We start from the raw sequence: 20,200 nt of genomic DNA on the forward strand, positions 1-20,200 counted from the left end.
AAGAAATGGGGATGGAGGAGGCCCAATATTTGGGCTATGTATTAGGCAGAGGAGAGATAAAACCATAAATAAATAAGGTAGAGGCAATACAGAGCTGGCCACAACCACTCTCGAAGAAATAGGTCAGGGCATTTCTTGACATTGTGGGCTACTACCGAATATTTGTCCCTAACTTCACCTTGATAGAAATTCCTCTGACGGATCTCAGTCAGCAATGGCTAAATGGTTCCCGGAAGCTGAGGCAGCCTTTCATGTACTGAATCTGGCCCTCTGCAGACAGCCAGTGTTGGTGGCACCGGACTTTACACCATTTTTTGGTGCTTCAGATGTTGGGCTGTGTGATAAAGTTGGAAGCTGTTCACTTGTGAGAATAACTACTCCATAGTGTGGAAAGAATGCCTGGCCATCAAGTATGCATTGGACTGTCTCATGTACTATTTGTTGGGCAGAAAATTTAGTATAGTATCAAACTATGCCCCGTTGAGGTGGATGCGGGAGAAAAAGGTGGACAATGCCCCAGTGACCTGGTGGTTTCTGGCCCTGCTGGACTTTAAGTATAAAGTTAATCGTAGGCCTAGGAGGCAACATGCGAATTCGGATATCCTGTCATGTATACATTGCATGATGACAGAAGATGAATGTAGCATCGGCGTCCCTGCCTCCTGCTAGGCAGGGACGCCGTTCCCCTCACCTCTCCGCTCCGTGCCCGGCGTCTTCCTCCCACTCTGCTGGCAGCGCGCGCTGCTTCCCGGCCACTGTTCTGCGCGCGCTCCCCCTCTCTTAAAGGGGCCGCGCGCGCCATCCTAAGGAGTCCCTGGCCAATGGCTGGAGGACCTCACCATATATAAGGCACCTCCTCCAAAATGGAGGTGCCCGAGCAATGTTGTTGCAAAGCCTTTCAACTCTGCTTCAGCCCTCAGGTCCCGTTACCAGTTACCTGCCAGTTACCTGCCAGATTCCTGCTTGATACCTACCTGATACTTATCTACCTGCTTTCATTCCTGCAGTCTGACAGTCTGCCTACCAGCCCTGCCAGTCTGTCTATGGATCAGTTTGCCCGCTCACCTGGGAGCGCTCACCTGCTACGTGCCTGCTAGCCTACCTGGAGGCTCTGCTGTCACATGCCGTGGCCACCTGCCTGTCCAGAGACTCTTGCCCGCTCACCTGGGAGCGTTCACCTGCTACCTGTCTGCTAGCCTACCTGGAGGCTCCGCCGTCACTTGCTGTGACCACCTGCCTGTCCAGAGACTTTTGCCCGCTCACCTTCTACCTGCCTGCTAGCCTACCTGGAGGCTCCGCCGTCAGGTGCCGTGATCACCTGCCTGTCCAGAGACTCTTGCCCGCTCACCTGGGAGCGCATATCTGCTACCTGCCTGCTAGCCTACCTGGAGGCTCCGCCGTCACGTGCCGTGACCACCTGCCTGTCCAGAGACTCTTGCCCGCTCACCTGGGAGTGCTCATCTGCTACCTGCTTGCTAGCCTACCTGGAGGCTCTGCCGTCACGTGTCGTGACCACCTGCCTGTCTAGAGACTCTTATCCCGCTGTCACTTGCCGTGACCACCTGCCTGTCTAGAGACTCATACCCTGCTGTCACTTGCCGTGACCACCCGCCTGTCAAGAGACTGTCCCCGTCACTTGCCGTGACCTCATGCCCTTCTACCCAGAGACTGTCCCTGTCACTTGCTGTGACTACCTGCCCGCCTTCCCTGGGAGCCACCCGATTCCTTACAAGGACTGCCCCTTTGTATAGTTGCTCAGAGTTTCCACCTCCCAGACCCGTTACAGTTTGCTCGGGCCATGGAACCCGGTGGCAACCAAGCTCCCTCGCTCTCGGACCTTTGTCATGAACTTTCCCGTCAGAGGTCCCAACAGGAGTCCATCCTGAGTCACCTGTGTAGTGTTAACTCCCGCCTGGACACATTGACTACCTCATCGGGAGCTGCCTCCACTCGCACACTGACTACCCCGGCACCGCCACTGCCCATCAATACCATGGCATCTCTTCCCGGTCCCCGCCTCTCCGCCCCTCCTCGTTTTGGCGGAGATCCCAGCCAGGCACTGGGCTTCATTAACCAGTGCACTCTGCACTTCGAACTGTTGGCACACCAGTTTTCCACCGACCGAGCCAAAGTAGCCTTCATCATGTCCCATCTCACGGGGGAGGCACTGGCTTGGCTAAATCCTCTATGGGAGAGAGGAGACCCCCTGGTGTCCAACCTGCCAGCCTTTCTCACGGCTTTCCGGAAAGTCTTCGACGAACCAGGACGGAAGACCTCATCCGCATCATCTCTGCTATGCCTCCGTCAAGGAAATCTCACCGTGGGCCAATATGCCATACGGTTCCGTACCCTTGCTTCGGAGCTTGCCTGGGATAACGACACCCTGGTGTTCGTCTTTTGGGAGGGTCTGTCCTGCCGTATTAAAGATGAACTCGCTGGTCGGGACATTCCTACCACTCTCGACGACTTAATAACACTCGCCACCCGGATTGACATCCGGTTCCAGGAGCGCGCCAAAGAGGTCACCCGTGAGAGGAGGTTTCCACGTCTAGCCCCTACCTTCCAGAAACCCGTCACTTCTCCCATTACTCCACAGGCGCACTCACCCGAGCCTATGCAGGTCGACCAGACCAAGATGGTCAAAACCCGTCAAGAGTTACGCCGAGCCGAGGGGAGCTGCTTCTACTGTGGCAGTAAGGAGCACCGGATCCGTTCCTGCCCGGAGAGGTCGGGAAACGCCTGTGTCTAGGATCGCTCAGAGAGGTCATCCTAGACAAGAGTAAACCCTCTCCATCTCTGTTGCTGTCGGTCTCTATCATCTGCGGGGAGAACCGTTATTTTGAACTAGCCCAACTTGACTCTGGAGCTGCCGGAAATCTCATTTCTCAGTCCCTGGTAGAGAAATACCGCATTCCCACCAAACCTCTGGCTGTACCCTTATCTGTCGCTGCCGTGGATGGGGGCCTCTTACCACATCCCATCCAACTCATCACCAAATCCATAACTCTGCAGGTGGGAATGCTGCACTCTGAGAGCATCTTCTTTCATGTTCTGCCTGGACTCTCTCACGCCATCTTGCTAGGCCTACCTTGGCTTCAGAAACATGCACCCGTGCTTGATTGGCAGACCGGAGAAGTCCTTCGCTGGGGACAGGACTGTCATAAGACTTGTTTAGTTCCCGTCCATCCTGTCCGTCCTTCTCCTACCCCAGCCAATCTACCTGGTCTTCCGGTTCTCTATTGGTCTTATGCGGACATCTTTAATAAAAAGGAGGCAGAGACATTACCCCCTCATAGACCATACGACTGCCCAATCGACCTGATACCGGGCGCTACTCCTCCCCGTGGGCGTATTTACCCTTTGTCCGCTGCTGAGACCCGGTCCATGTCTGAATATATTGAGGAGAATCTGGCCCGGGAGTTTATCCGGAAATCTACCTCCCTGGCGGGAGCAGGCTTCTTCTTCGTCAAAAAGAAGGACGGCTCACTCCGTCCCTGTATAGACTATAGAGGCCTTAACCAGATCACGGTGAAGAATAAATACCCCCTTCCGCTCATTCCGGAATTATTTGACCGTCTGAGGGGGGCTAGAATCTTCACCAAGCTGGAACTCCGTGGGGCGTATAACCTGGTCCGTATCCGTCAGGGGGATGAATGGAAGACGGCATTCAACACCCGGGACGGCCACTATGAATACCTTGTAAAGCCCTTCGGTCTCTGTAACGCTCCCGCCGTTTTTCAAGAGTTGGTCAATGACATCTTCCGGGACCTTCTTTACTCCTGCGTAGTGGTGCACCTGGACGACATCTTGGTCTTCTCTCTGGATCTTCTCACTCACCGAAGAGATGTTCGTCAGGTCCTGCTCAGGCTCAGGCAGAACCACCTCTACGCTAAATATGAGAAGTGCCTTTTTGAGCAGACCTCGCTTCCATTTTTTGGCTGCATAATCTCTCAGACCGGCCTATGAATGGATCCTGAGAAACTGTCTGCCATCCAGAAGTGGCCCCGACCAGAGGGGTTCAAGGCTATTCAACGGTTCCTGGGCTTCGCCAACTGCTACCGCCTCTTCATACCGAACTTCTCTTCCCGGACTGCCCCAATCTCTGCGCTCACCAGTAAGGGCACTAATCCCAGAAAATGGCCGCCCGAAGCAGAGGAAGCCTTTCTTTCCTTAAAACAGGCTTTCTCTTCCGCCCCGGTGCTGCATCGTCCGGACGGCAACAAACAATTCTTCCTGGAAGTTGATGCCTCCTCCTCTGGAGCCGGAGCGGTACTTACCCAAAATTCGCCTTCCAGAAGAATGGTTACTTGTGGCTTCTTCTCCAAACTCTTCTCCCCTTCTGAGCGCAATTATTCTATAGGAGACCGAGAGTTATTGGCCATTAAGCTGGCACTGGAGGAGTGGCGTTACCTGCTCGAGTGGGCTCTTCACCCGGTAATAATTTACACGGACCACAAGAACTTGGCTTACCTCCAGAGCGCCCAGAGACTTAACCCGCGCCAAGCCCGGTGGTCCTTGTTTTTTGCCCGCTTTGATTTCGTTCTTCATTTTCGCCCGGCAGACAAAAACATCAAAGCTGACGCCTTGTCCTGATCATTCCTGGTGTCTGATCTAGAGGACGAACCTAAGCACATCATTGATCCCGCCAGAGTAATGCAGGTGTCCCCCGTGAATCTAAATCGTCTCCCTCCCAGTAAGACGTTCGTAACAGTACCTGATCGGAAGAAGGTCCTACACTGGGGTCACTCGTCTAAGCTAGCTGGCCACGCCGGTCAGAAAAAGACCCTCCAGCTTATTGCCCGGCATTACTGGTGGCCTACCCTGCACAAGGACGTAATAGACTTTGTTTCAGCCTGTGTGTCCTGCGCCCGCAACAAGGTTCCGAGACACCTGCCAGCCGGTCGCCTCCTTCCTCTTCCAGTACCTGCTGCCCCGTGGCAGCATATAGCTATGGACTTTATAACGGATCTCCCTGTCTCTGTCGGTTGTACTGTCATTTGGGTGGTCGCTGACCGCTTTTCCAAGATGGCTCACTTCATTCCCCTGCCGGGCCTCCCGTCTGCACCCGAGCTGGCTAAAGACTTTATCCGCCACATCTTCCGTCTCCATGGCCTGCCCCTCCACATCGTGTCGGATCGTGGGGTTCAGTTCACCTCACGGTACTGGAGAGCCACATGTAAGCTGCTAGACGTCACCCTGGACTTCTCCTCCGCTTACCACCCACAGTCCAATAGTCAAGTGGAGCGGATCAATCAGATCCTGACCAGTTACCTCCGGCACTTCGTTAATGCCCACCATTCGGACTGGGTGGATCTCCTACCATGGGCCGAATTCTCTTACAATAATCACGAGAGCGAATCTTCCTCCAAATCCCCGTTTTTTGTAGTCTTCGGTCAGCAGCCTCGGATCCCGTTTCCCGTCTCCACCTCGGTGGACAATCCGGCTGCGGAATCTCTCGTTAACGAATTTTCCTCCATTTGGGAGAGTACCCGATCCGCACTCCTTCAGTCGTCCGAGTGGATGAAAAAACACGCTGACAAAAAACGCCTGGATCCTCCACAATTCCGTCCGGGAGATAAAGTCTGGCTCTCGTCCAAGTATGTCCGGCTCAAGGTTCCTTCCTACAAGTTAGGGCCTCGGTTCATCGGCTCACTGGAAGTTATCAAACAAATCAACCCGGTGGCCTATAAATTGAAACTCCCGGCCAACTTGCGGATCCCTAACTCCTTCCATGTATCTCTCCTCAAACCCGTGATACTTAACTCTTTTTCCAAGTCTACAGGTACGCCCCCTGCTCCGGTTTCCGCTGAAAACGAGTTTGAGGTAGAGAACATTCTGGCCACCAAAAGGGTAAGAGGAAAAACCTTTTTTCTGGTAGATTGGAAGGGGTTTGGTCCTGAGGAGAGAACGTGGGAGCCCCGGGAGAACATCCAAGCCCCTCTCATCCTTGGTAAATTTCTGTCTGGCCTAAAAAAAGGGGGGCCTAAAGGGGGGGTACTGTAGCGTCGGCATCCCTGCCTCCTGCTAGGCAGGGACGCCGTTACCCTCACCTCTCCGCTCCGTGCCCGGCGTCTTCCTCCCGCTCTGCTGGCAGCGCACGCTGCTTCCCGACCACTGTGCTTAGGGCGCGCGCGCGCGCGCGCTCCCCCTCTCTTAAAGGGGCCGCGCGCGCCGTCCTAAGGAGTCCCCGGCCAATGGCCAGAGGACCTCACCATATATAAGGCACCTCCTCCAAAATGGAGGTGCCCGAGCAATGTTGTTGCAAAGCCTTTCAACTCTGCTTCAGCCCTCAGGTCCCGTTACCAGTTACCTGCCAGTTACCTGCCAGATTCCTGCTTAATACCTGCCTGATACTTATCTACCTGCTTTCATTCCTGCGGTCCGACAGTCTGCCTACCAGCCCTGCCAGTCTGTCTCTGGATCAGTCTGCCCGCTCACCTGGGAGCGCTCACCTGCTACGTGCCTGCTAGCCTACCTGGAGGCTCAGCCGTCACGTGCCGTGACCACCTGCCTGTCCAGAGACTCTTGCCCGCTCACTTGGGAGCGTTCACCTGCTACCTGTCTGCTAGCCCACCTGGAGGCTCCGCCGTCACGTGCCGTGATCACCTGCCTGTCCAGAGACTCTTGCCTGCTCACCTGGGAGCGCATATCTGCTACCTGCCTGCTAGCCTACCTGGAGGCTCTGCCGTCACGTGCCGTGACCACCTGCCTGTCCAGAGACTCTTGCCCGCTCACCTGGGAGCGCATATCTGCTCCCAGATATGAAACCCAGAGAAGAAGGATCCAGGAGAATAGGTGCTGAGAGGTTTGTGAATGGGCCCAGATTTTTCGGTCTGGGTTTTAGGAATGGCTGTTAGTGCTGGGCGAGAATGGTTGTTCCCATCCATGAAGTGCAACTGGGTTAAAAGGACAGCTGAACTGCCTCAGAGTTGTCTTTAAGTGGAGGTAGAAAGACAGAAAGACCTCTGGTGTTTTGTCTCTGCCAGAGACTAAGAGCTGGACACTTATCTGAACGGGTGAGCCCCTGCTTCCATATAGACTGTTTACTTTGTTTGTTATGTCAGGGAGTCCACAGAGGAGGATATGCAGTAGTCAAGGTGGGAGATTATGAGGGCATGCACTAACATTTTAGTATATTCAGGGTTGAATATACATTTATTTAACAAACTATCCAGTGTATTATTATATAAATTTGTGAATGAGGGTAATATAAAATTTGCATCAAGCTCAACAGTGATAGCCCACAGTCAATGTTACAGGTAGGCCTTTGGAACCCCAATCCAACACTTCCTGTATTAAATAAGTAATTAAACACTTTAAAGAATTGTATCATATTTACTTATTAAAATGCTTAGGTTATGTGACATTCACTTTTTAATTTAAGTGAATGATGTCACAAAGTCATGCATTTTTATAGATGTATAATTCTATAATTAAGGTCCTTCATGTGGACTACCCTTTAAAATAAGTTTTCTGTTTTTTTATGGTAGTCAGGTCAAATTTTATTCTAATGTGTCGTTAAGAAAAATGTATGCAATCAGTATTATTACTCTTGATCCTCAGAGGACTTTCTCCTAGACTCATAATTCAGGTTGTTTTTCTTTCCTTGTAGTTTCTATTGCCAATCTAAAATGCAGTGCAAAGGCCTATCACAAAATTGTATTGATAGCATACTAAAATGTTATGCATGCTGTCATTGAATTATATATAAGCCTGTTGCTTATATTAAATGTAAGCATACAAATACAAATACAAATATTGCACACATCGTAGACACAGTTGAGAACAACTTAGAAAAGAGAAGAAAATATAACTTGATAATGTTACCTTATTTAAATTTGTATAGTGTATTGTTGTTCACAAAAAATTTCATCTTACATTAATATGTACACACGTGGTAAAAATTGTTGATACCCCTCGTTTAATGAAAGAAAAACCCACAATGGTCACAGAAATAACTTGAATCTGACAAAAGTAATAATAAATTAAAAATCTATGAAAATGAACAAATGAAAGTCAGACATTGCTTTTCAACACTACTTCCACAGAATTAAAAAAAAAATTAAACTCATGAAATAGGCCTCTACAGAAATGATGGTATCCCTGAAAATAATGTGACAAAAGGGACATGTTAAGTCAAGTTGTGTCCAATAATTAGCATCACAGGTGTGTCCAATCTTGTAATCACTCAGTGGGCCTGTATATAGGGCTACAGATACTAACTGTGCTGTTTGGTGACATGGTGTGTACCACACGCAACATGGACCAGAGGAAGCAAAGGAAAGAGTTGTCTCAGGAGATTAGAAAGAAAATTATAGACAAGCATGTTAAAGGTAAAGGTTATAAGACCATCTCCAAGCAGCTTGATGTTCCTGTGACTACAGTTGCATATATTATTCAGAAATGTAAGATCCATGGGACTGTAGCCAACCTCCCTGGACGTGGCCTTGGGAGGAAAATTAATGACAAATCAAAGAGACGAATAATACGAATGGTAACAAAAGCGCCCAGGATAACTTCTAAAGAGATTAAAGGTGAACTTCAAGCTCAAGGAACATCAGTGTCAGATCGCACCATCCGTCGTTGTTTGATCCAAAGTGGACTTCATGGGAGACAACCAAGGTGAACACCATTGTTGAAAAAAAATCACAAAAAAGCCAGACTGGAATTTGCCAAACTACATGTTGACAAGCTACAAAGCTTCTGGGAGAATATCCTATGGACAGATGAGACAAAAATGGAAGTTTTTGGCAAGGCACATTAGCTCTATGTTCACAGATGGAAAAATGCAGCATATCAAGAATAGAACACTGTCCCTACTGTGAAACATGGAGGAGGCTCTGTTATGTTCTGTGGCTGCTTTGCTGCATCTGGCACAGGGTGTCTTGAATCTGTGCAGGGTACAATGAAATCTCAAGACTATCAAGGGATTCTAGAGAGAAATGTGCTGCCCAGTGTCAGAAAGCTTGGTCTCAGTCGCAGGTCATGGGTCTTGCAACAGGATAATGACCCAAAACACACAGCTAAAAACGCCCTAGAATGGCTAAGAGGAAAACAATGGACTATTGAAGGCTTAGGGGAGACCTCATAAACATGTATAAATACATCAGGGGGCAGTACAGAGATCTCTCCCATGACCTGTTTATACCAAGGATGGTGACAAAGACGAGGGGGCACACTATGCGTCTGGAGGAAAGGAGGTTCCTGCACCAGCATAGAAGGGGATTCTTTACGGTCAGAGCCGTGAGACTCTGGAACTCTCTGGGAGAGGAAGTGGTGATGTCCAACTCACTTAAAGAGTTCAAGAGAGGCCTGGACGCCTTTCTTGAGAACAATAAAATTACATCTTATGCTTAGTTAATTAATCCAGGGATTTAATCTGACTGCCAGATTGGTGTCGGGAAGTGAATTTTTCCTCAATGATGTAAATTGGCCTATACCGCATGTTTTTTTTGTTGCCTTCCCCTGGATCAACGCTGCGGAATAGCTGCAGTGCACAAGAAATAGGCTGAACTGGATGGACGATTGTCTTTTTTCGGCCTTATAAACTATGAAACTATGAAACTATGAAACTATTCTGAAGTGGCCTTCTATGAGCCCTGACCTAAATCCTACTGAGCATCTTTGGAAAGAGCTGAAACATGCTGTCTGGAAAAGGCAACCTTCACACACGAGACAACTGGAGCAGTTTGCTCGTGAGGAGTGGGCCAAAATACCTGTCGAGAGGTGCAGAAGTCTCATTGACAGTTACAGGAATCGTTTGATTGCAGTGATTGCCTCAAAAGGTTGTTAAACAAAATATTAAGTTAAGAGTACCATCATTTCTGTCCAGGCCTATTTCATGAGTTTATTTTTTTTTAAAAAGTCTGTGGAAGCAGGGTTAAAAAGCAATGTCTGACTTTCATTTGTTCATTTTCATAGATTTTTAATTTATTATTTTTTTTGTCAGATTCAAGTTATTTCTGTGACCATTGTGGGTTTTTCTTTCATTAAATGAGGGGTACCAGCAATTTTGACCACGTGTGTATATGTGTGTATATATACACTCTTCAACATTGAAATTGTAACACCAATAAGGAAATCTGGTGGAATTAGTAAAATCACAGGATCGATAGACATGTTATTATTATAGTGTACAAATGATAATATGAAAATTGCCTCTTCAGTAGTGTTGAGCCACCCCCGTAGTGTTCGAGTTCGGTTCGGTTCGTCGAACACCCGTATGTTCGCCGAACTGTTCGTCGAACTGTTCGTCGAACACCTTCGAACACCGTTAAAACCAATGGCAGGCAAACAAAAACACATAGAAACACATAGAAAACACCTTCAAAGGTGTCCAAAAGCTGACAAACTGTTCAGAAGACACAACTAACAAATGGAAAAGTGACAAGTACATATAGTCATGTGAAAAGAAAAGAGGTGGAGGAGTAAAAGGAGGGGAAGACACAGATATAGGCATGTCATGCCCTTCTAAAACCAAAAAAGTGCGAAGCCGACACGGCCAGTCCGTTCCTGCCCGTGCGACGTCCGTGTCGCCGGGTTTGTGCCAGAACTGCTTTGGACCCTGATGGCCAGCCCCCCTCTCCCAATACTGGTGCCTGTCCGCTGGTGGGTCGAGCGAGCCCCCCTGTGGTGGAGGCAGGTCTAAGCTTTTTAATTTAAATTGTCTCTCTAATTTGAATGAATACACTTTAAATCCTTTTACAAGGATCTATTGGAGGGCAAGTCTCATGCCAGCAGCCACGTAATTCCAGCTCCGGTAGCGTCCACTAAAGCTGCTGCAGCTAAAAAGCTTCTATAAGGATCGAGCTCGGCGGTCCACCGCAAGGCGTCCTATCGCCAGTCCCAGCCCCTATGCCTTGGGGTACCTCCTGATGCTCATCACTGAGTATCCCTGGGTCCCGAAGCATTTCCTTTGAAACAATTAAGTGTCCAAACTACAGGTGGTGTAGCTTGCTTAACAGCTGGGATGATCTGCTGACTAGCAGACACTGCTACTAGGCACAAAGTATTTCCTGGTCTAGATGCAGTTAAAAATTTGTAATTTGATACTCTCGTTGGATTCTGAGAAAGCATTCCATAGAGTCTCCTGGCACGCCATAGATTATTCTCTTAAAAATCTTGGGGTAGGGGTCTAGGGGACCCTTTTATGGCCAAAATCACGGCCCTGTATCGCAGTACGTCACCTAGGCTGAAGATAAATGGAACTGTAGCACCCCGAGGGCTCGGTTGCTACAGAGGTATTGCACCTCACCCAGAGGTGTGATATCTCACTCTCAGGTAAGGATGGAGTATGGATCTGGACCCCGACACCTGCATGCATTACACCACATTGCCGTGGGGCAGGGCGACCAATATGCCCCTGAGATGGGCACGACAATCCCTGTCCCTGGCTGGAGTGGGGGGAGGGAACACCGAGGAAGGGGAACCCTGTAGTGCAGGAGCAGGGAGGAAGCAGTTCCTGGGTGCATTGAGAAGGGAGTATAAAAGGTGGGCACCATCTTAGTTCAGTGCAGAGAAGTCTGAGCAGAAGTGACAGGGAGCAGGGGCTCTGCATGAGCTCTGCTCCGGAGGCAGGCCTAGTAACAGAGGCCCAGGCCTGTAAGAGGGAGAAAGAAGGAAGAGGAGCGGAGAAGGCTCCAGGAACGAGGAATGAAGGGATCCCAGGGGTGTGGACGGGCGAGTCGCCACCGCACGCCCGAATCTACCTGCGTGGAGGGGTCAGGCCAAAGGGGGAGACCGGTCCCCGAAACTAGTGGAGGCGGGAAACGACCCTCAGCTAGAAACTGGAGGCTGTGATATTTTATGTGGCGCAGCCCCTCGCTACACCCACTAGGAAGGCACAACATAGGGTCAGGGAAACTGGCGCCAAGTTTCCCAAGAGGAAGCCCGAGGCAGCTGGACAGAAGCATTGGTAAGAAATGCCAGACAAAGGACACACAAAGCGGGTCCTGTGAAGCACTCCAAAGTTATCTGGGAGTTGTCTGAGCCCCTCACCTGGTGAGCACAGTACAACGTGGGCAGCCGTTACCTGCAGAAGTGGTCTGGATATTAAGAACTGTGAGTAAAGGCCCTGGACTGCATCACTAACTCTGTGTCGTTACTGCTGCTGCCCTGCACCATCACCCCCATCCTACGCATACACTGCCCTGAGTTATACTCCTCCCGTGGGGAGTTATACTACGCTCTGCTGCACCCACAACACCAGCCTCAGCGGTCTGTCCTGCAGCGGTGGTTCTCTCTGACCGCAATCCACGGGTGGCGTAGTCGGACATTTAAACATCAAAACCACATAAATAGTTCCGCCACTGGTTTGACCGCCCTCAGCCACGGAACAGGGTCGCCGCCACGGAGACTACAACCACCAGCATCCACCAAAAAGGGTCTGGCTCTGGGTGTCCCAAGGCCCAGGGGGCGCGTCAGAACAGTTTCATCACCTTTCATAATCACCAATGGGACAAGGCAGGATGTCCTCTGTCCCCTCTCTTATACATCCTATTGACGGAGCACCTGCTCTCATCAATTCGCCATAACCCCAATATTAGGTGGATTGAGGTGGGAGGCACCGAGTACAAGTGCTCTGCATTTGCTGATGATGTCCTAGTATATATCACTCAATCACATATATCCATCCCTGCTGTTATGGCTGAAATAGATCACTTTGTTTCATGGTCAAATTTTAAAATCAATGCAGCGAAGTCTGAGGCCCTCGATGTCTCCCTCCCCAAATCCATACAGGATTCCATCCAGTCCAACTTTCCCTTTGCCTGGCCCTCACAGGGTATCAAATACTTAGAAATTCCTATTCATAGAGACCTCTCCCGTCTATGTTATCTTAATTTTGGGCCCTTTATTGAACAACTCCATACAGACCATGGTTGGCAAGTTAGAACTGTAAGATTCACTACGTGAACCACTGGTGTTTTGTGGAAAAGCACATGTACACTGTGTTCCAAATTATTATGCAAAAAGTGTTTAGGAGTGATAAGGGAAGAATTTGTTTGTTTGTCAGTTAAACTCATTGATGGTGATGTGTGTCAGGGCTCTTTAAATCACTGTAAGCAATTGCAGACACCTGTGCTAATTCGTTTGGCCGGTGTGTCCAATGAAAGGCAAGACTACTTAAGAAGGCTGTCCCACATTATTAAGCAGCCTACATTTTCTGCCAAAACGGGAAAGAAAAAGGATGTGTCGGCTGCTGAGAAGCAACAAATTGTGGAGTGTTTAGGTCAAGGCATGACTACAATCAACATTGCCAAGACACTACATCCTGATCATCGCACAATCAAGAAGTATGTAGCTGATTCACAGTACACACGTGTGCGTGCTGATAAGGGAAAATTGAGGACTCTTTCCTACAGGCAAATACGTCAGGTTAAAATTGCAGCGGCAAAAAAGCTTTGTCATAGCAGCAGACAAGTTTTTGAAGCTGCTGGTGCCTCCAACGTCCCCCGAACAACAAGATGCACGATCCTTCAGAGGTTTGCAGCTGTGCGTAAGCCATCCTGTCGACCTCCTCTATCCACTCCACACAAGCAGAAACGGCTCCAGTGGGCTAAACAATACATGAAGACTGACATCAAAACTGTTTTGTTCACCGATGAGTGCCGTGCAACGTTCGATGGTCCAGATGGATGGAGTGGAGGATGGCTGGTTGAAGGACACCCCACGCAAACATGGCTACGGCGCCAACAAGGAGGAGGTGGAGTAATGTTTTGGGCTGGAATCATGGGGAGAGAGATTGTCGGACCCTTAAGGATCCCTGAAGGGGTAAAGATGAACTCCATAATGTATGTGGAGTTTCTCAAACAGCACTTCCTGCCATGGTTCAAGAAGAAGAACCGTGTATTCCGCAGCAAGATCATTTTCATGCATGATAATGCACCGTCTCATGCTGCACATAACACATCTGCATCTCTGGCTGATATGGGCATAAAAGGGGACAAACTTATGGTGTGACCCCCATGCTCCCCTGACCTCAACCCCATTCAGAACCTCTGGAGCATCATCAAAAGGAGTGTCTATGATGGCGGGAGGCAGTTCACATCTAAGCAACAGCTCTGGGAGGGTATTCTGTCCTCATGCAAAACAATTGAAGCAGAAACCATCCAAAACCTGACAAATTCAATGGATGAGAGAGTTGAGAATCTACTTTCGAAAAAGGGGTACTATGTGCAAATGTAACATCTCCTAGAATAAAGTTTTGAGTTGAAAACTGTTTGATTTCAGTTTCTAATAACCTGCTAATGCTTATAATTTCAAAAATGACCATTTTTTTTGTTCTCTATTAAAAAGAAAAGGTTGATCGAAGAGTGTGGGGGATCTAAGAGTGTGGCAACCCAGTAGTCAGGATTACTTCGAATTCTGACAATCTGAGGGTCATGTTGCAGGTAGTGCAGCAAGAAGGCACTCATGTGTCTTGCGCATCTAGGAGACCCAAAATTTTTACCGGGCTAGATGCAGCTAAAAATTATTATTAATTTGAAAGCTGGTGGAGCTTAGTATAGATGGCCTAATAGAATCAGTACTGCACACTGCTACAAAGCCCAAATTATTTTCCAGCCAAGATACAGATAAACATGATTAGTAATTTTTAATCTGGTGGAGCTTAGTATAGATGGCCTAATAGAATCAGTACTGCCCACTGCTACAAAGCCCAAATTATTTTCCAGCCAAGATACAAATAAACATGATTAGTAATTTTAAATCTGGTGGAGCTTAGTATAGATGGCCTAATAGAATCAGTACTGCACACTGCTACAAAGCCCAAATTATTTTCCAGCCAAGATACAGATAACCATGATTAGTAATTTTAAATCTGGTGGAGCTTAGTATAGATGGCCTAATAGAATCAGTACTGCACACTGCTACAAAGCCCAAATTATTTTCCAGCCAAGATACAGATAAACATGATTAGTAATTTTAAAGCTTAAAACGGTTGGTGAGGTGATTTTAACAAATCATCAAGCTTTTACTCTCCCCAGGATGACACAGGGGTAGAAAAGTCGTTTCGGATCCATGATTTGTTCATCTTTATGAACGTGAGTCTGTCTACATTATCAGTGGAGAGCCGCGTGCGCTTATCTGTCAGCACACCACCAGCAGCGCTGAACACACGTTCAGACAGAACGCTGGCTGCGGGGCATGACAAGATCTCCAAGGCGTAAGTCGCGAGCTCCGGCCATTTATCCAGATTGGAAGCCCAAAAAGAGCAAGGGTCTAGTGACACAGTCATGGCTTCAATATTTACTTGGAGATACTCCTGTACCATCGTCTCTAGGCATTGACTATGTGTCAGACTTCTTGTCTCCTGTGGCCTTGCAAAGGATGGGCTAAAAAAGTGGTGAAATGATTCCGCAAAATTGATGTTACCAGCAGATACTGTGTTTCTGTTTCGATTTGAGTGTTGAACACTCGACGGTCCCACGGTTGGCAAGTTGGAACTGTGAGATTCACTACGTGCACCACTGGTGTTTTGTGGAAAAGAACATGTAAGATTCTGCAACAGTCTCTGCTGATACTCCTGCATGCGTGCATCCCTTTCTATGGCAGGAATAATTTCTGCAAATTTACTTTTGTACCGGGGATCTAACAGTGTGGCTACCCAGTAGTCAGGATTATTTCTAATTCTCACAATTCGAGGGTCATGTTGCAGGTAGCGCAGAAGGAAGGCACTCATGTGTCTTGCGCATCCAGGAGCACCAAGTCCCTGATGTGTTGGTGGCGAGGTAACAATCATGCTTCCTTCCTCTGTCCTCTCCCCCCAACCTCGCACAACAGAAATTTGATCAAGGTCTCCCTCATCTGTTGAGTCTTCCATCAGTTCGTCCTCCACTTCTTCCTGGGCTCCTGCACTTTACTCACTAGTTTGGCTGCTACCATGTGCCCTGGTAAAACCATCTCCCCCACCCTCACATGCCTGCTGCCTTGGTGCTGCCGACCGTCTCTACCTTGCAGATGTTAGCCCTTCCGCAAACAACTCCTCCTCCTCTACTTCCTCCACCTCCTCTTGTGCCACCACCTGACTCCGAATTCTGTTTAACATGTGTTCCATCATGTAAATCACCGGAATAGTCATGCTGATAATGGCATCGTCAGCACTAAACATCTTCGTCGCCATTTCAAAACTGTGCAGAAGGGTGCATAGGTCCCTGATTTGAGACCACTCCTCCAGCGTGATTTGCCCCACCTCTGGATCTCGTTGGCCCAGGCTATATATCAGAAAGTATTGCACCAAGGCTTGTCGCTGCTGCCAAAGTCGCTGCAACATGTGCAGAGTTGAATTCCACCGGTTAGGCACATCGCATTTTAGCCGGTGAAGTGGCAGGCCCAACGACTTCTGTAGAGATGTAAGTCGCTTAGCTGCGGGGTGCGAACGGCGGAAGTGAGCACACAGCGACCGTGCCCTCTGCAGAAGGCCATCTAGTCCGGGATAGTGGACTAAAAATTGCTGGACAACCAGGTTCAACATGTGAGCCATACAAGGCACGTGTGTGACATTGCCCCGGCGAAGTGCCGCACCCAGGTATGCAGCATTGTCGGCACACGGCCTTCCCTGGTTTCAGGTCAAGTGGAGACAACCATTCATGAAACTGGTTCTCCAGAGCTGACCACAACTCCTCAGCTGTGTGACTCACATTTCCCACACATTTCAAAGTAAAAACCGCCTGATGACTTTGAGTCCTGCTGCCAACAAAGCAAGGAGGTGTGCAGGATCCCTTCTGCGCAGTTAGAAAGCTTGTGGCATGACCAGACAGGCTTTGGATGCAGGTGGAGGACCGAGAGGAGGTTGAGGAGGCAGAAGCAGTGGAGGAATTTTGAGATAAAGAGGATTGACGCACAACTCGTGGGGACGGCAAGACTTGGACAGCAGCCCCTTGTCCTGCTGTCACCATAGTTACCCAGTGCCCAGTCAGCGACATGTAACGCCCCTGTCCATGCCTACTCGTCCAAGTGTCTGAGGTGAAATGGACCCTGTCACACACAGAGTTTCTAAATGAAGCGGTCATGTTGTGTGCGACATGCTGGTGGAGCGCAGGCACACCTTTCTTTGAGAAGTAGTGCCGACTGGGCATCTGGTGCTGGGGCACTGCGACCGACATAAGGTCTCGAAAATCCTCTGTGTCCACCAGGCGGAAAGGAAGCATTTCTGAAGCCAAGAGCTTGCAGATGGTGAAATTCAACCTCTTAGCTTTCTCATGGCTAGGAGGAAAGGGTCTTTTACTTGTCCACATCTGAGGGACCGAGGGCTGGCTGTTGTGCTTAGACGGGGTTGAGAAGGGTGTCCCCGGCAAACTGCCGGTCTGTGAGGAAGATGCAGGCGGACATGTTAGGTTGCCTTGATCCAAAGGTGGTGCTATCGATGTCGGACAGCGCTCAACACCAGCTGGTGTTACCACCTCCAAAGAAAATGATGACCTGCCAATCACGCTGGCTGTTGCGGGTAAAGAGGTGGCAGGTCTGCGTCCCAAAACAGGTGTGACTGCTGTCCCCCCAGTCACAGAGGATGAAGAGGCCGCGGATACACAAGATGGGGCAGACGGTGGTTGGCCCGGCCGGCTAGGCCGCATTGTAGCACAGTGAGCTTCCCACTGCAACTTATGCTTCATGTCCATGTGCCGGTTCGTGCATGAAGTACTCAAACTATGTATTTTTTGGCCTCTGCTTAGCTTTTGCTGACAAATGTTACAGATAACACGAGTTGGGTCATCTTTATCGATCTGAAAAAATGCCCAGACTATGCAAGGCTTAGCACCCATGCGACCTGGAGAGCCACCACGACATGTGGTCAGAGGCAGAGTTGTGTTTGAGGATGCAATTGTTGACGTGCTTCCAGTACTATGTCTCTGTCCAGGAAGGTGCAACCTGACCTCGTCGTCACTAGCATCCTCCTCCACCTTCTCTGCTGACCTCATCTCTTGGCTGACTGTGGGTTGACAGTAAGTGGGATCTCCAACCTCATCATCATCACCCTGTGTGTTATCACACCCGTCGTCCTCAGAGCCAACCTGTTCCTGCCCTGACATAAAACTAAAGTTGTCGCTCCAATCAGGCATTTGAGTCTCATCATCGGCTTCCTCATTGTCTCCACCAACAGGAGTTACAGTTTGGGAACAGGGGTCTACATTATGGTCAGAACCTTCTGCGTCTGGTCCTGGATCCGACTCATAAGATTCTGGGCATCAGTGCAGATCATTTCCTCGTCTGGAGTCACAGAAGCTCTGGAGCCGACCTCTGATTCCCAGGCTATAGTATGAGTAAACAGCTCTGCAGACTCAACCATCTGTTCTACCCCATACTCAGAAGGGCAGCTGGAGACTTGGGAACTGTGAGGAAGCAAGTGCGATTGGGGTGACACCTCTGAGGACTGGTGTATTTGTGATGTTGAAGCTGAGGTGGAGGAGAGCCCACTTAAAGGAGCACTTGATATCCGTTGAAGCACCTGCTGTTTTTGTGCCTCATCTGGAATTTGTAGCGATTGGCGTGGCCATAAGAAAGGGATCTTATCACATTGTCCACTAAAAGAAATAGACATTTTAGTTTGGCTGTAAGATGGTCTTTCTTCTGCAGATGTTACTGTTGCTTTAACACCTACCCCACGGACACAACCTTTTTTCCCCTTCCCAACACGCCTATTCCCCTTTCCATCAGCAGCAGGCCTTTTTCCACTCATTTTGGTGGTTAACTAATTCACAACTCTGGAGTTGTTTGCACAAAAAACAATGGATGGGAACCGAGCAGAGCTAAGTGACCAAACTGTGGTATTAGGCCAAAAGTATTGGCTGGGTTAGATGCAGATAAAAATTATATTGAATTTGCAACCTGATGGAGGTCAGTATAGATGGACTAATAGAACAAGTCCCACACACTGCTACAAGCTGAAATATTTTTTCAGAGCTAGATGCAGAAAAAAATTATATTGAATTTGCAACCTGATGGAGGTCAGTATAGATGGACTAATAGAACAAGTCCCACACACTGCTACAAGCTGAAATATTTTTTCAGAGCTAGATGCAGAAAAAAATTATATTGAATTTGCAACCTGATGGAGGTCAGTATAGATGGACTAATAGACCAAGTCCCATACACTGCTAGAAGCCTAAATATTTTCAGAGCTAGATGCAGAAAAAAATTATATTGAATTTGCAACCAGATGGAGGTCAGTATAGATGGACTAATAGAACAAGTCCCACACACTGCTACAAGATGAAATATTTTTTCAGAGCTAGATGCAGAAAAAAATTATATTGAATTTGTAACCTGATGGAGGTCAGTATAGATGGACTAATAGACCAAGTCCCATACACTGCTAGAAGCCTAAATATTTTCAGAGCTAGATGCAGAAAAAAATTAGATTGAATTTGCAACCTGATGGAGGTCAGTATAGATGGACTAATAGAACAAGTCCCACACACTGCTAGAAGCCTAAATGTTTTTGCAGAGCTCGATGCAGAAAAATATTATATTGAATTTGCAACCTGGTGGAGGTTAGTATAGATGAACTAATAGAATGATGCTATGCCCAAAATGTTTTACTTCACTAGGTGCAGTAAAAAAATTTGCATTCTATACACACGTGGTGTAGCTTGCAACACAGATAGGCTACTCCACTGACTAACACACTCTGCAATAGGCCAAAAAGGATTTGCTTAGCTAGATTTAGCCAAATGCTGTGAAAAAAACTTGCACACCACTGGTACAGACCTGCCTGGCAAAAAGTGATAGGAACTGATGTAACCTAGCCCTGAAAAGGACTGCAATTACAATTAGTCTTTACTCCCACAACCTATCTATTTAAGAGCACAGACCTGCCTGATAAAAGTCGTAGGAAATGATGTAACCTAGTCCTTAAAAGGACTCCAATCACAACTATTCCCTACTGCCAAGCTATCTGTAGATTTGTGCGAAAAATTGGCTTGAAATTAACAAAGTATAGCGCACACAGCAACAGCGGTGCCGTCTAACATGCAGCTGCAGCAGTGAGAAAATGGTGGCGACGGGGAAAATGGCTGGGTCTTATAGGGCAAGGACATGTGACATACACTGCCAACAACACATGCCTTTGCTTGTGTGAAAAAAAGCAGTTCGCTCCGTGTGCGCGCTGCTGATAGGCTGACAGATTGCACCTCCCCACTGTAAATGCGGGAAAGAGGAAAAAAAATGGAGATCTTCATTATTCCTGCAGAGATCCATCCCCTGC

This window comes from Phyllobates terribilis, unplaced genomic scaffold, assembly GCF_046119375.1.
Source record: "Phyllobates terribilis strain yellow unplaced genomic scaffold, ASM4611937v1 Scaffold_4__5_contigs__length_816908805, whole genome shotgun sequence".
NCBI lineage: Eukaryota > Metazoa > Chordata > Amphibia > Anura > Dendrobatidae > Phyllobates > Phyllobates terribilis.